We start from the raw sequence: 15476 nt of genomic DNA, 5'->3' as shown, positions 1-15476 counted from the left end.
ACATTGCAGATGCCATTAATAGGATAAAGCATGATATGTCTTAGAGTGAAACAAGTCTGAGTTGCAGTAGAGCGTTCTTTGACCATCTTTGTCCTGTTCATATTTGGTCTGGTCTCGGAAGGTGTACATGGGTGTGTGGAACATGAGAGAAATGCTGATTTAACAGACACTCATGAAATTACCAATGCAGCTACCAAAAGCAGGGCTGGGGCAAATAAAGAAAAATAAATCTTAACTAACATCTTCACCAAATTCTTATTCTGCTCAACAAGTTACTGTAATAAAGATTGTTATATATAGTTGATTAGTGAAGCAAATTCATCTGCTTTAAATCAGTGTTTTTAAATCCACTGAGCAAGAGATACATTCAGTTCCATTAACTTCATAGTCAATGGCATTAAACATGCTGACAGAAGTTGAATTAGAATCAGGTTTATTATCACCGGCATGTGTTGTGAAATTTGTTAACTTAGGAGCAGTAGTTCAATGCGACACAATAATAACAAAATAATAATAAGTAAATCAATTTACAGTATACATATTTAAATCATGCAAAAACAGAAATAATTGTATATTAAAAAAGTGAGGTAGTATATAAAAAAAAGTGAGCTGAAGAGAATTTTGAATGAGGTTGGGGGCGACATTGGATGAACAACTCAGGCAGGGTTTGCAAGATATTATTTCCTACAAAGCAAAACCCAATAGCATGAATTGCAGTGATGCTTCACTACCAGATGAACTCAACACCTTCTATGCCCGCTCTGAAAGGGAGAATATAACTACAGCTGTGAAGATCCCTGCTGCACTTGGTGACCCTGTGATCTCTGTCTCAGAGGCCAATGTTAGACTGTCTTTAAAGAGAGTGAACCCTCGCAAGACGGAAAGTCCCGATTGAGTACCTGGTAAGGCTCTGAAAACCTGTGCCAACCAACTGGCAGGAGTATTTAAGGACATTTTCAACCTCTCACTGCTACAGGTAGTGAGAAGTTTCCACTTGCTTCAAAAAGGCAACAATTATACCGTGCTCAAGAAGAATAATGTGAGCTGCCTTAATAACTATCGCCTGGTAGCACTCACATCTACAGTGATGAAATGCTTTGAGAGGTTGGTCATGACTAGACTGAACTCTTACCTCAGCAAGGACCTGGAGCCACTGCAATTTGCCTATCGCTACAATAGGTCAACGGCAGATGCAATCTCAAAGGCTCTTCACACAGCCTTAGTCCACCTAGACAACACTAACACCTATGTCAGGATGCTGTTCATCGACTACAGCTCAGTATTTAACATAATCATTCCTGCAACACTGATTGAGAAGTTACAGCACCTGGGCCTCTGTACATCCCTCTGTAATTGGATCCTTGACTTCCTAACCGGAAGACCACAATCTGTGCAGATTGGTTATAATATCTCATCCTTACTGACTATCAGCACTGATGCACCTCAGCAGAACCAATTTTCTAAAAGGGTGACAACACAGTGCAAGTTGAGAATGCAAATGGGGATGAACTTCCATTCATATCTTCATCATTTCCCTGAAATAATTTATTGCATACATGTACTATATAGGGTCATTTTTCTTCCTAATCATTTTGGACTGGAGGAAGGTCAGAAGAATAGGTTTCTCTGTGATTAACAAATTTAAATGGCAGGACCTGAGAAGCAATCATTTCTATCTGAAGCCAGCAAAAACAAAATGATAAGCTGTTTGGCTGAACTGTCAGACCCAGGTCATGACCAAAGGCTGGAGCAATCAGGAAACAGGGAGGGTTGGGGAATCTTGAGTAAAACTGTTAGCTTATGAAGTGAGGGTGGTTGACTTCCCACACTACAGTGGCCAATACAACCAATTCTCCTGACTTTCAGATGTGGGATACCTAAAGACAGACAGCACTAGAGGTCAGGAATGAACTAAGGTCACTGGAGCTGTAAAAAGCAGCACCACTCTTCCAAACTACCAAATGAAACTAAACCACCACGAGGACAACAAAGACAATATTGCTTTCTTTGTGCAACAATGTGATTTCCATTTTCTGTTTCTAATCTGGTCCCTTCTCTGGAACCAGTCTGAGCCCATGGGACACATTTATATTTTGAGATATCTAAATCCACGTCAAGCCCTGCACAATCTTATAAAACAGCCAAGTTTTAACTACAATCAACTAAGAACACAGTCGCCTGGAAAACTGAACAATAGGCCAAGCAATTTTGTTGCCAAAATAAAAAGGAAACCTACAGGCCTAACCTACATTTTTTTAAAAACATCTGATTATTTATAATAATACTTCATAGAGCGTGCAGAGAAGATTTATCAGGATTTTTTCTGGATTACAGAACATGTCTTTTGAGTGAAGGAGTACGAGACTAGACTTGATAACGGCATACAAGATAAAGAGGCAGAGATAGAGTGGACAGGCAGTGCTCATTTCCTATGGTGGCAATGGCTAATATCAAATAGCATATTTGTAAGATGATCAGAGGAAAGTGTCAGGGATTGTCAGAGATGGTAGTTGTTTTTTTTTAAAACCTGAGAGTGGGTGGTGCTTAGAACCTGCTTTTAGGGCTGGTGATAGAGGAAGATATATTTGGGACATTTAAGAAACTCCTAAGTAGGCCCATGGATGAAGGGAAAATGAAGGGCTATGTGGAAGGGAAAGGCTAAAGTGATCTTGGGAGTAGTTTAAAAGTTTGCAATAACATTGTGGGCCGAAGGGCCTGTACTGTGCTGTGTGGTTCTATATTCTAAGTTCTATAATAACCATAGAAAATAGCACAAATCAACAAATAATATTGAAGCCATGCACTACATAAATGACAATTTAGAGAAGTATTGGCCGATGCCCACACTTTATTCACTCTTTTACGAACTGAGCAATAATTGGAGACATCTGATTAGCAAGTGGCCAGTTATCCGTTGATCAGCTGGCGCTGGGCAGAATGTTGCACCCTACTTTCACCAACACTACCAGTCATGTTAATACAAAGCCCAACCTCTGCCCAAGACACTTTTGAATTTACTATTGGTTCATTTCTCATGCCATTTTTATCTGCTTGCTATCACACTACTGTTTGTGGAACAATGTCACACACAAACTGCCTCCCACACTTCCTGTAATACAACAATGACTACACTTCAGAAGTACTTTGTAGGCTATGTAGTTCTCTGGGACGTCTCGAGGTCACAAAGGAGGTTGCATAAAGGCTCTTTCTTTGAAAGCTGCTGTGGGTCTGTTCCGGCTGATGTGGACAAAACAAGCCTGATGTTATTACAGTTTCAAAGTAAAATGTTGAATATAAACTGTTTGATTTAAAGTAGTTCTCAAAACAGTTTCTTTCTGTGCTTTAAACCAAACTTTAAATTTAAACAAAGCTCAGATACATAGAGTTGTCAGAGTACCTTTTCCACATAGTTCACCTTATGGTATCCTAAAAGAGAGCTAGCTTTACACAAATCCCTTGAGCAAGAACCTACAATTATACTGTGCTTTGCGCAATTGATACATCCTAATGCAACACTGCCAAATTGTGTTTTCATTAAATCTTTTACACCTGCAAGGGCAGACAGAATATCAGTTTGACATCCAATAAAAAGGGAATTCAGACTCTGAAGCTACATATGAGGCTCGAATTCTGATCCGCATAGACTAGGGAGGTGATGAAGTTATATCATATCAATATGAGAGGGGAACAACCTGACAGGAGACACCCAAATAGAGGTCTCCAAAGCTATTGACAACTGATTACAAGGACATTAGTAATGGCCTTGGCACAAATTGTGAATTTATAAGGCTGGGTTGAATAAAATAAAAGCCAATTAAAAATCTGAATAAAATAGGAAATAACAAAATAGACTATCTGGATGTAATTACACTAATTACACTGCTGTTTGGATGGGACTGATGCATATGCATTTACTGTGCTTGCTATGTACAGTGGAAACATAGAATTCAGTTAAAGCACTTCAAGACAACCCAAGACCATGAAAAACTATCTTTCATTAAAATACATGTCAGATTGAAGAAAATTCACTTACAATTACATTTGTATTAAAGGCAAAGCCACACAATTGTAATATTCATTTGTTGTTTTGAATAAGCAATTAAATTTTACAAGCTAGCCAAGAGCTGAAGAGATTCCAATGCACTTTTCAAACTAGCAAACATTAATTTTCATATGTACGGGTGGGACTAGCACAGATAACGCTTGGTGCCCAGCCTTATAAGACCTTGTAGTGGTGTCTGTCAGCTGCTGCCTTGAACTGCTGCAGTCCCTGTGGTATACCCACAGTATTGTTAAGTAAGATTTATGCATGGTAACAATGAAATTATGATACATCTCCATGCTGAAACTTCTGCTGCTGCTTCCTGAATAGTACAGGTCCTTGATATGGGAGGCGCTGTTGGGTTATCCTTATAGTACACATAGAGTATTTTGCAGGGTGCTATGCCAGTAATGGAGGGAATTAATTGTTATAGTGATAAATGATTCAGCAACCAAAGTTGGAGTCCTGATGCTTGCGAACCTGAGAATCCAGGGGCAGGAACTGAAGGCCCAGAGGCGGCCTGTCTGGGTGAGTGGGAGGGATAGGAAAGGATTTTGTTTTGTTGTTGGTGTCTTGTTTTACTTTTGCTGCTTACGTTGCTCTGTGGAACACTGCGGACCTGCTATGTTAGATGCCAGAATGTGTGGCGACACTCACAGGGCATCTTCAGCATCTCCTTTGGTGTACTAGCTGTTAACAGAAATGATACATTTCACCGTAGGTTTCGATGTATATGTGATAAATATATCTGAATCAGCCAAATGGTGTTGAGCTTCAGAGGATTTTTGCTGATGCACAGCCCTCACCCTGACTTTATTTTGTTTAAAGCAAACTGCGGGCATCACTAACAAGGTTAGCATTTATTGACCATCCCAGTTGCACAAGGGAGCCACAGCTAAACAACTTGGTATTGCTGTTCTTCAAGTGCTGAGTGCTGGTGTCAGTAATGCTTTCTGGTAAGGAATTCCAGGATTCAGACGCAGTGAATGAATAGCAATACAAAGTTGAATTCCAATAATGCAGAATCCAATCGTTCATACATTTTGATGGTTCAGCAACTGGCTCACACACAAGTCCACAACGTGAGCAGGAAACAGAGTGCAAACAGGGTGTGTGGCCAAAGGCAGGGTCTGGACAGGGGCTGATAGTTCAGGTGGAATGAGGGCTAGGATCAAAATTGTGTGTATGATTGTAGCTGAAGCCAAAATATAAGGACTGCTTGTTGATTTCTTGCTCCTTTTAAACTCACCCTGTTCAATATTGTGTAATATGTAAGAAAAGTGAAATAAGAATGTGTCAGCATTAACAGGGATAACCCCCAACAGTAAAAAAAAACCACCTACTGCAGTACAACTAAAGCCTAAAGAGTGCTAGATGAGCATTTTGTTTTATTTCCAAGTCAGAGGTGTGTTATTTCTGTTTGGTGGTGTTCCTAATTCAGATACAGTGCTTGCACTTCTCATTTGAAGTCAAGTGCTTGAAAGAGCAGCTGAGGCAAATATTTTGTACTGCAGCCAGAGCATGGTGATGGTGGAACTTCATAAGTGTTGCTGAAGCTGCACTTATTGATGGCCTGAAATGTGCTTACAATATGGTGGAGAACTGTCTGAAGTATCAAGAGCTGCATCACTTGTCAAAAGATACCAAACCTCTGACCTGCTCTTGTAGAAACAGCATTTATGTCACCATTCTGTTGAGTACTTGGTCAATGTTACACACCGATGATCTCTATCCCATCGGAGGTGGTCTTCTGCTGACACTTATCGCACAAATGTCACTGCCACCACAGCTGAATGCTGACTAGATCTCACCATTTCATTTTCTAATGCACTGTAAATGGGTTTGAAGATTGCAATCGCTACAAGGCACAATGATTTTACCAAGTCTTGAGGAAATTGGGAGATATGTCTCTTGCTTCAAGAGTCACAGCCTTTCACATACTTTTGTGGTTGGAGGATCGACAGTGATCCCATGAAGTTGACTTAATTAATGGAAAAATGAAGATGATTCAAGTTCAAATAGCAAAACCTACAAACTCAAGGATATTGGAAATGTCCTATTACACAAATTTTGTTAATTATCAAGGACAACTCTGACAATGCACAAAATACATTCTGGTATGTAACCAACAAGGAGATTGTGCAACACACACATCAAAGTTGCTGGTGAACGCAGCAGGCTAGGCAGCATCTCTAGAAAGAGGTACAGTCGACATTTCAGAGATTGTGCATTGTGTTTACTATTATCTCTATCAAATTCCAACGTTTTTCAAAAACAAAGCATGTACAATTTTCCAAGCCAATGACTTCTGCAACCAGTGGACCACCTTTGAAAAAGTGACAGCATTAACCCAAGGTTAATTTAATCTGGTGCTTGTAAGGCACATTTCCTCAGTATCTGAACTCAGACATGCCCACAGGTCATATGTTTCAAATTGCATTTCCATTACAGTTAATTACTACATAGAGCGGATCAGAGCTCAAGTAGAAATTCAGATCAGATTGCCTACACTGTGACTGAATATAATGAATGCCACATAATATTTTAAATATTTTCGCTTGCCCGAGTTTATGAAATTCTCAAGTGTTAAAGGGCAGGTATAGAGCGACTATTCTGTACAACCATAGATGGAAGTTTTATTCCGAATATGTATAATTTGCTGTGATAGTTTTGAAGTTGAAATAATATTGTAATAATTCACGATCCGTCGCAAGAGGAATTCACAGCTCAAAGTCAACAAAATATCCTTTGTTTCAATATTTCTATCGGGAGAAAACACGCAGCCAAGTTTTAAACATTTCAAACTGATATTTCTTTAGTCAAACAAACTCAATTTGTAGAGTTCGTAGAACTGATTTGAACTACATGGTTGTATAAAGTTTTGCGTTCAAGGTTTGAGAGAGCCATCTCCTTCGTCAAGCTCAATCCTCCAAGCGTTCATTCACTCAAGAGTCTTGGGCAGTCTTTATTGCCGTTTTATTTTTAAGATAAAAATGTTCAACAGCTTAACATTTTCAGTAAACATCTCTGCCACTAACCCAACGATTAAAAGTAATTTGTTTCAGAAAGTACGGCATCCACTCGTTTGATCTACTACCTAGGTCGCGCAGCGAAACGCGAGACGGTCTCTTTAAACGTGCTACAACAAAGCAAGGGCCGAAATTAATTTTGTGTAGGGATGCAATAATTGTTCTCAGTGCAAAAGCCCTATAGAAAGTTGAACAGACACACATTGGAATGGAAGGCTACCGCGTCTTGATCCGCAAGCCTTCATCTCGTAAGCCTTAAAATAAGGGAGGTGCAGAAAGATCAGGCTGCCGGGACCGTTGGTAGTGCAGCCGCAGAGGAAGGCACGTCCGACTGTGGATCTATCAAAGGGAGAATTGAGAGCCGGGATCGATCAAAAGGCCACTTCTCACCTTTCCATTTTATCTGTTCACATCTCCGATTAATCAGACAGGCTCTGAGAATAAAGAATCTCATGTTCTCTTACCTGTTTACATGTCTTTTGTATCTAGAGATGGTGCCTGGTTAGTCCATTAAATCCATAAACAGCGCGCGCTTCTTCCAAATACTTTCCAAATGTGTTTCCTTTCTTTGAAAAAAAATACTTTAAAAATAGAGTTTCCAGAAGTGGTCAGTGGTCCGGTGTTGTTCCGGGTGAGGAATCCACGTCGTTCCCTGCTCCGGGGCTCAGCCCACTCGGGAACTACTTTCGTACGGTGGCGTTAGGTCGCCGTGGCTGCTCCCCGCTTCACTCCCCGTGCCTGGCCAGCCGTCTCCGGTGCCTTCTGCTCGTCCGGTTGGTGATCCCGTCCCCGTCCCACCTTCTCTTTCCCCCCACTCACTGCTCTTCCAAACCAGACTTGAGTTTGTGGGTTTGGGTAAAAAAAATCAGCTCCTCGTGACATCAGAAATGTGGAATGTCAGGAATGTGAGCTGCTGTAGGGCTGAGATGTCGTTCCTTCTTAATAGGCACACAGCGAAAACACGCCCAGCCAGCGCTGATTTAAAGCAGGCCTGCAACAATTTAACCTTTAATACGATTACTTTTATGCATTTCAGAGTAATCGACAAGAAGTTTGTTCAACCGGCAAAAAGAGCCGACGCGATTGGGTGCATTAGCGTCAAAAAAAGAAACGTTCTTTCAACTTTATTGATATATTTAGATTGAACGCCTCTGAAATATTCGGAAATGAATGTACTTTATTAAGGAATGCGTGTCGTCTCTAAATCGTCTTCTTATGCTTCGTGATTGTAGTGACGAGCGAAGTGACTAGCTCATGAGTGACACCGTGTGGCGGATTTTGGGTTTTAAATATGTCCGCTGGCTCATGCGTTCAATTTGGTTCAAATTCAACTGCAATGATCCCAAAATACAAACCCAGCAAAAGTTGTTTAGATTGTTTGCTTCCACCTGTACTCTCTTGGCTGCACGCTTTTTTCTGAGAGCCCATATAACATTACCAGAGTTTTACTTTACATTCCTCTGAGTTTATCTCAAGAATTAATGAGAAATGTTCAGCCTGAAATGTTAATATGACTTGCCGAGTTGTCATTATCTAAATACGGATGAAGATTTAAATTTTGAAGATGGAAAAAGGGGAAAGAATTTTGGAGGGTGTTTGGTTGTCTTTAAAAAGTATGAGTGCCCTAGAGAAATACCTTCAAATATTCTAGGACTGGGGTGTTAACAGAAATAGAGAGAATCATCTCTGGCAGATTTGAAAATAAGAAGGAGCACTCTCGTGCAATAATTTCCAAGCTGCAAGCCAGTGCTGGCTAGTGAGTGCACAGGTGATGGGAGTCAAGACTTGGTGAAAGTCAGCATTTTGACAAGTGAGTTTAGGATAAGTGCAGGGTGGATTGCTGGCCAGGAAAATATTAGAATTGTGAAGTCTCATTAGCCAAGACAGAGTTAAGGGTTTCAGCAGTAGATTACTGAGACAGGAGAAAAGATATTGAATTACTATCACTGACGTGAAATGAGGTTTATATGACATGAAATTTGTTGTTTTTACGCAGCAGCAAATGACCATAAGTTACAAAATAAATAGTGCAAAAAGACCAAAATAGTGAGGTGGTATTCATAGGTTCATGACATGTTCAGAAATCTGATGGCAGAGAGGAAGAAGTTGTTCTTAAAAGTTTGAGTGTGGCCTTAAGGCTCCTGTACCTCCTCCCTGATGGTAATAACGTGCAGAGGGTGTGTCCCTGATGGTGAGGGCCCTTAATGATGGATGCTGTCTTTTTGAAGCACCACCGCATGAAGATGTCATTGATGATGGGGGGGGGGGTCAACAACCCTCTGCAGCCTCTTTTGATCCTCTACATTGGAGCCTCCATACCAGGCTGTAAAACAACCAGACATAATGCCTTGCATCATATACCTGTAGAAATTTGCAAGAGCCTTTGGCAACATACCAAATCTGCTCAAACTCCAAATGAAGTAGAGCCACTGTCATGCACTCCTTGTGGTTGCATCAATGAGTTGGGCCTAGGACAGATACTCTGAGCTGCTGATACCCAGGAACTAAAAGCTTCTCACTCTTTCCACTGCTGATCCTTCTGTGAGGGCTGTGGTGTGTTCTCCTGGCTTCCCCTTCATTGAGTCCTGTTACAGCAAGCCAAAACAACCAACTGCTCTTGATCAGCTGAAAACCAATCCCAGGATGACTTCCACTGACTAGTCATTGTTTCTAACAACATCTCAAATGTTCTTGGGTAAACCTTTTAAATAGTATTGCTTTGGGATGCACTGCTGAAGATGTTGTAGCTGCGTGGTTTTACTGAATAAAGGTTATTATGCTCTGTCTCTGTTCTGTCGCCTGCCTTCAGATCTCAATAGTAGTTATAGGTGAACAAACTCAAGTTGGTGACAAGATGCTTTGCAATTTCAGCAGACTTGCAGCAAGCTCTTCAGTAAATTGGATCACTTGGCTGTCCTTCTGCTACATACATACTGGGAGAGACCAAAGAGCAAAACTCCAGAGATTAGGACAACAAAGAGATGATCACAGGAGACAGAGGAGCGGCTACAGGATTTCTTCGAGTCAGTGGACTGGGCCCTATTCAAGAACTCATCTGTGGATCTGAATGAATAAGCCACAGTTATCATGGACTTTATTAAAACACAAGTGTGTCCCCACGAAATCATTCAGAGTCTAACCCAACCAGAAGTCTTGGATGAACCATGAGATCCTGAATCTGCTGAAGGCCAGGTTGGAGGCATTCAGGTCCAGTGGATAAGAAAGTTACAAGAGCTCCAGGTATAATCTCCAGAATGCCATCACATTGGTGAAGTGGCAATTCCAGACCCAACTTGAATCATCCAAGGATGCTTGACAGTTGTGGCAGGCCTTGAACGCTATCGCCTCGTATAAAGTAAATTCATTGACATAGGGGAAAACAGGGCTTCACTTCCAGATGACCTCAATGCCTTCTACGTTCGGTCTGACTGTCAAAACATGGATGAACCATCACGAACTCCCACAGCCCCTGATGATCCTGTGATATCAGTCTCTGAGGCCAACATGCAAGCAGCCTTCAGGAAGGTGGCCCCATGAAAATCATCTGGCCCCGATGGTGTACCTGGGCAAGTACTGATCAGTACCCGTGCTGATCAATTGACTGGCATGTTCAATGAGAACTTTAACCTCTCGCATTGACAGTCTGAGGTACCCATCTGCTTCAAGCTGGCTTCAATTATACTGGTGCCTGGGAAGAACATGGTACCCTGTCTCAATAACTATTGACCAGTACCACTTACATCCACAATAATGAAGTGTTTTGAAAGGTTGATGATGAAACTTGTCTACTAGAGCACCAGGTCCACAGCAAATGCCTCTTTGCTCAACCTTGGAAAATCTAGACAGCAAAGATGTATACGTCAGGATGATCTTTATTGATTGCAGCTCAGCATTTAATACCATCATCCACTCAAAACTAATCAATATGCCCAAGATCTTAGCCTCAATACCTTCTTGTGCAATTGAATCCTTGATTTCCTCTCTTGCAGACCCCAGTTAGTTCGGATTGGTAACAATATATCTTCCGCAGTCTCCATCAGCACAGGGGCACCACAAGACTGTGTTGCAAAGAGCGAATGAAGCAAACCCAAGTGCAGGACACAGGCACGGAGATTGAGTTAGGATACTTACGTGGACGTGAACGTTGGTCAGCAAACCTGAGGGACCTTGACATGGAGCCTTGACACGGAGAGACGGGGTTTCATAGGTAAACCCTGTAACTGGGGTAAAACTTAGAACACACGGTTCTAAGCAGCTGGGAAATGTTAATCACCACACAGGTAAAACCAACGATGTGGCGACTAGTGGTTATAACGCCGGGGTTCTTATACTGCAGGTCCTGATGGATACCAGGTGTGTCGTCGTCAAAGAAAATTAGGAGCAATTGGGAGATTAACAGTAGGAACCGTGGCGCAATCAAAGGAAATTAGAGGTAACTAGGGAATAAATGATGACAGTACCTCCCCCAACGGGAGCCTCCAGGTGAACTACCAGGAGTGTCCGGATTGTCTGGATGGAAATCATGGATGAGGGAGGGGTCCAGGATGAAGGAGCGAGGAATCCAGGAGCATTCCTCCCGGCCATATCCCTCCCAATGGACCAGGTACTGGAGGCCTCTGCCTCAGCAGTGCACATCTAGTATTCGTCGGATGGTGTATGCTGGGTAGTCGTCAACGATCCGGGCAGGTGGAGGGGGTTCGGCAGGAGGGCACAAAGGGCACAAAGGGCTGACAGATACAGGTTTCAATTGGGAGATGTGGAATGTGGGATGAATGTGCATAGATTTGTGCAGTTTGAGTCTGACCGCCGAGGGGTTGATTATACTCTCAATCTTGAATGGTCCCAGGTCATGAAGGGCGGGTTTCTTGGGTTCATTCTTGAGGGGGATGTCTTTAGAAGAGAGCCAAACCTTCTGCCCAGGCCGATAATCAGGTGCAGGAATCCGATAGCGATTGGCAATCCTCCAGTTGCAGTCGGTTGAGCAGAGCAGAGCCACGCGTGTGTCTTTCCAAATCTTGCGGCACCGGTGGAGATGGGCCTGAACTGAAGGCACAGTGATGTCATCTTCATGTGCAGGAAACAGTGGGGGTTGGTAACCGAGGGAGCATTTGACGGGAGACATTCCAGTAGCGGTGCTGACCAGGGAGTTGTGGGCATACTCTTCCCAAGTGAGATGGGTGCTCCAGGAAGACGGGTTGTTGGCGGATATGCAGCGCAGTGCTGCTTCCAAATCCTGGTTTGTTCATCCTGTTTGACCGTTCATCTGCGAATCAAAGCCGGACAACAGACTTACCGAGGCCTCAAGGGCTTGACAAAAAGATCTCCAGACTTGAGAGACGAATTGGGGACCCCGGTCAGAAATAATGTCAGAGGGAATTCCATGCAGGCAGAAGACGTGATGGACGAGAAGGTCGGCTGTTTCACAGGCTGTAGGGAGTTTGGGAAGGGCTATGAAGTGCACAGCTTTGGAAAAACGGTCCACCACGGTGAGTACAGCAGTGTTTCCATTTGAAGGGGGTAGTCCATAACGAAATCCAGTGCAATGTGAGACCAAGGGCGGCTAGGGACTGGTAGGGGATGAAGCAATCCAGTAGGTGGTCGGTGGGAGGCTTTTCTACGGGCACAAACAAAACAGACAGAGATGAAGGAACGGGTGACAGCATCCATGGAGGGCCACCAGAAATGTCTCTTCATAAGGGACAGAGTCCAATTGATTCTGGGATGGCAGGCGAAATGTGATGTATGCCCCCACTGGAGAACCTAAAACTGAACAGAATCAGGCACAAAGAGGCGATTGGGGGGTCCATTGCCTGGGTCAGGTTGAGTCCGTTGGCCTCTTTGACTATGGATTCGATCTCCCAGGTGAGGGCAGCCACTACACAGGATGGTGGAAGGATGGTCTCGGGGTTGGGAAGGCCCTCCTGGGAAACGTATTGATGGGAGAGAGCATCGGGCTTCCCGTTCTTGGACCCCAGACGATAGGTAAGTGTAAATCTGAACTGGCCAAAAAATAATGCCTGACGGGCTTGGCAGGAACTCAGGCATTTGGCGGTTTGGAGGTATGCGAGGTTCTTGTGATCAGTCTAGAAGATAAGCGGATGTTCCGCTCCCTCCAGCCAGCACCTCCACTCCTCCAAAGCAAGTTTGACGGCCAGTAACTCCTGGTTCCCAGTGTCGTAGTTCCGTTCGGTGGGGGATAGCCAGTGAGAAAAGAAGGCACAGGGATGAAGTTTTTGGTTTGGGCTGGAGCGTTGGGAGAGCACCACTCCCACCCCAGAGTCGGAGGCATCGACCTCCACAGCGAATCGACAAGGGGAGTCTGGTTGGATCAGGATGGGAGCGGAGGTGAAACGCCTCTTCAGCTCCGAGAGTGCTGAGTCCGCTTCGGGGTCCCAGTGAAAAGGGGTCACCAGGCGAGGTGAGTCGAGTAAGGGGTGCTGCCACCTGGCTGTAAACCCTGATGAAACGATGATAGACGTTTTAAAACCCCAGAAATTGCTGGAGTTGCTTGGGTGTCGTGGGTTTTGGCCACCCCGCCACCGCCCAGATCTTTTCAGGATCCCGCCCTTACTTGCCCACTCTCGATGATGTATCCTAAGAAACTGACTGAGAGGACATGACACTCACACTTCTCAGCCTTAATGAATAGTTTGCTCTCCCAAAGCCTTTGCAGAACCTGACGGACATAGTGGGTGTGTTCCTGAGGACTGCTGGAGAAGATTAAGATGTCACCCAAATAAACAAACACGGAACGGTTAATGAAGTCCCTAAGGACATTGTTTATCAGGGTTTGGAAGATGGCGGGGGCATTGGTGAGACCGAATGGCATGACCAAGTATTCAAAGTGACCAAGAGGGGTGTGAAACACTGTCTTCCACTCATCGCCCTCCCTTATCCTGACCAGATGGTAGGCACTTCGTAGGTCCAACTTGGAGAAGACGGTGGCTCCGTGAAGTGGTTCGAAAGCAGAGTTGATAAGAGGCAGTGGATACTTGTTCTTTATGGTTATGCTATTTAGACCTCAGTAGTCAATGCAGGGGTGCAGTGAACCGTCTTTCTTCCCCACAAAGAAGAAACCTGCACCAACAGGGGAGGATGAAGGTCGGATAATGCCTGCCATGAGAGAGTCATTTAGGTAAGCCTCTATTGCTTTCCTCTCTGGTCAGGACAGGTTGTAAAGCCGACTGGTGGGTAGAGAGGCTCCGGGGAGAGAGTCAATTGCACAAATGTGGGGGCAGGGAAAGGGCCCGTTGTTTACTAAACACTTGTTCCAGGTCCTGATACTCTGCTGGAACCTTGGGTAAGTCCGGGGTTTCAGAGTCAGGCGAGGACGCGGTGCCTTTCACAGGGGACAAGGCCAATTGAAGACAAGTGGAGTGACAGAACAGACTCCAGCTGGCTATCTTCCCAGTGGACCAGTCCATGTGGGGATTATGGCGGCTTAACCAGGGGTACCCAAGAGCTTGAGGAGGAAATTAAGTTAAATTGTACCTGCTCCCGATGGTTCCCGGAGAGAATAAGAGACGGGTGGTGTGCAGTGTGTGACTCGAGCCAGAAGTCTACCGTCTAGTGCCCGGGCTTCCAGAGGGGTACTCAGCAGCTTCCGAGGATTTCTGGCCCAGGAGGCTATGTCTTCATCCAGAAGGTTTCCCTCAGCACCGGAGTCCACTGGAGCTGACAGAGGCAGGGACTGTTGGTTGTAACATAAAGTAGCTTGGATCTACATCAGGGTTTGGGGGACGGAAGGGAATGTTGTCTGGCTCACCAGGGTCCCCCTTTCTACTGATGAGCCTTCCCTTTTGGCCGAAGGGGACAGGTAGCATGGAAGTGGCTGGACTGGCCGCAATAGAGACACTCCCCCGCTCTGAATCTCCTGACTCGCTCTGTGGGAGAAAGACGGTTCCACCCCAGCTGCATGGGTTCCTCTCCCGGGCCGGTGGAAATGGCCGGGCTGGGAGCTGCTCTAAGGACAGGAGGAGAAGAGAGGCTTGTGCTGATGGGAGATGGTAATGAGTGCCGTGAATGGCCAAAGGTGGAGGACGACCAGATCTTTCGCTATGGCATTCTCGGAGACGATTGTCCAACCTGGTGGCTAGGGAGATCAAGGAATCCAGGCTGTTGGTGTCATCTCTTGCTGCCAACTGGTCTTTCACCCTGTCGCTGAGACCATTCCAAAATACCCCTTGGAGTGCCTCGTCGTTCCACCCCGAGTCAGCCGCTAACATCTGGAACTCCACGGAATATTCGGTAACGCTGCGTGAGCCCTGAAGGAGAGGGAGTAAACGTTTAGCGGCATCTTTACCATGGATAGGGTGGACAAAGATCTTTCTCATTTCCGTGATAAAGGTGGGGAAAGAAGAGCAGGTCTCTGGTTGATTATGCCAGATAGCTATAACCCACGCTAA

At 44.4% G+C, this 15476-nt stretch overlaps 1 protein-coding gene across 3 annotated transcripts in view; it reads right to left on the bottom strand.

Moving 5' to 3' along the window:
- Positions 1-7936, bottom strand: part of LOC134350514 (tyrosine-protein phosphatase non-receptor type 14-like) — a 263210-nt gene extending 255274 nt beyond the window's left edge. For all 3 annotated transcript variants that reach the window (XM_063055788.1, XM_063055789.1, XM_063055787.1), the window contains exon 1: positions 7536-7936. The gene's annotated coding sequence lies outside the window, so the exon portion shown is untranslated. The remainder of the gene's footprint in view (positions 1-7535) is intronic.
- Positions 7937-15476: the final 7540 nt, after the last annotated feature.

Source organism: Mobula hypostoma, chromosome 8, assembly GCF_963921235.1.
Source record: "Mobula hypostoma chromosome 8, sMobHyp1.1, whole genome shotgun sequence".
NCBI classification, from domain to species: Eukaryota; Metazoa; Chordata; class Chondrichthyes; order Myliobatiformes; family Myliobatidae; genus Mobula; species Mobula hypostoma.
Note: the sequence above shows the minus strand (reverse complement) of the source record. Positions and strands in the feature narration are given on the sequence as shown.